Source organism: Ixodes scapularis, unplaced genomic scaffold (genome assembly GCF_016920785.2).
Source record: "Ixodes scapularis isolate PalLabHiFi unplaced genomic scaffold, ASM1692078v2 PGA_scaffold12__126_contigs__length_90152505, whole genome shotgun sequence".
In the NCBI taxonomy this organism is placed as follows: domain Eukaryota; kingdom Metazoa; phylum Arthropoda; class Arachnida; order Ixodida; family Ixodidae; genus Ixodes; species Ixodes scapularis.
In genome coordinates, this window is record NW_024609838.1 from 4074296 (window position 1) to 4076127 (window position 1832).

At 43.0% G+C, this 1832-nt stretch overlaps 1 non-coding gene across 1 annotated transcript; it reads right to left on the bottom strand.

Moving 5' to 3' along the window:
- Positions 1-369: 369 nt before the first annotated feature.
- On the bottom strand, positions 370-443 carry Trnat-ggu. Its single transcript has one exon. It is a non-coding gene; the product is annotated as a tRNA-Thr (tRNA).
- Between the last annotated feature and the right edge of the window lie 1389 nt (positions 444-1832).

The following is a 1832-nucleotide window of genomic DNA, read 5'->3' on the forward strand; positions in this document are numbered from 1 at the left end:
GGATTTGAGCCTGTTCGCGAGCGTGCGGGAAGACCTTAATGGATCTCTAGTCCATCGCCTTAACCACTCGGCCACGACTGCGGGACGAGGAGGGGGCTCTCAGATGTGGCAGTAACTCAAGAGCTGGGGATGTCATGGATGAAACGTTGCATGTAGCCGCTCAACGTCTATACAGGAAAGGGCGCTGCGGTCAAATGCATATATATATATATATATATATATATATATATATATATATAATGATATTGAGTGAAGATTGACAAGTGCAGCCGTAGTAATATTGAGAACGAAGAGGGGAGAAGGTGATTATTGAATTTATAGCATTAAAGTTAGGGAAAGGCAAAGGGAAAGAGAGCTGGCGAAAAATTGGGCCAGGAGCGGGGATTGAACCCGCAACCTTCGCCTGACCGGGGCGACGCCTTAACCGATTAGACCATCCTGGCCACTGGTTTCGGCGGACTCAATTTCTGACCAGCTCTCTGTGTACTGTTTAGTTTCGAATTCGCTTAACTGGGTAGACGACAACCGTTGCTGATTTAAGGCCCGCGCTATTTCCGACATGCGGCAGTGACGTGGCACGTCATCTCAGCTTGCAAATGTCGGAAAGGGCCCGTCTTCCAGGATATCTAGGGAACCACTCCTCCCCATAGGGACAGGCTGCACCGTATATATAATGGGATTGAGTGAAGATTGACAAGTGCAGCCGTAGTAATATTGAGAACGAAGAGGGGAGAAGGTAATTATTGAATTTATAGCATTAAAGTTAGCATTAAACTTTAATGCTATAAATTCAATAATCACCTTCTCCCCTCTTCGTTCTCTCTCTCTATATATATATATATATATATATATATATATAAATCAGCACCATCAGCACTACCTCTGAACAAAATCAGTATCATCAGCACGACCAGAGCTTCGCCCCAATCAACATCATTCACCACGTGGAGATGTGGTCTTTTTTTTTTTTTTTTTTGTAAAATTCTTAAGTTGTGCTTTTTTTTTTTTTTTTTTTTTTTTTGGGGGGGGGGGGGGGGTGTGGGGGTTTTTCTAGTTTTCCCTTTATTTTTCGATGATACGTTGCTGCTGCTTGTATGGGCCCCCAGACACCCTCAAGCTGTCTTCAACAGATTTTTCTGGAGACCCCAAACAACATGTTGAAAAAATAAAGAAATTTAATTTAATTTAATTGAGTACTGCAAAAATATGATAAACAGTGCGTTCTTTCGAATATACTTGTTCTCTGGCGCTTTCCGCATTCGATACACATGCCAATTACTAGATCATCTTTCCATCTTACGTTAATCGGAGCAGACAATATCGGATGTACGCTGACGCTCTTCAGTTTTAAGGTTGCAGAAGCCTACATTGTTCTGCATCCTCGACAATTTGATACGCCCGAGATCAAACTAGTTAAAAGGCTCGTCCTTACAGCACACTGACGCGAAGGCTAACAAGACGCTTAATACCCACTAGCGAGAACAAAAAAAAAATACACGAACTGTTAGCCGGTGCCAACCAGAACTGCGATGGCTGCCAAGCATTCGCGGAGATACAATCTCCACGCCGACTATGAAGTCTACGAAGCGATTTCCCTTTCACCCTCTTTCTATATACTCTCTTTCCATATATATATATTTTTTTTACCCCGCCCCCAGAAGCCTGCTTATTTTCATCAGTTGGATGTTGATTTTGTTTGCCCCCAAACATTGCGAGAACTGTCAGGCATTCGCAAACAAACAAAAATATTTCTTTGTGTACCCTTCAAACGCCATGCTTCTGTTCGCACAAGTTCACGTTTGCATTTTTGCGCTCCCCCCCCCCTTTTTTTT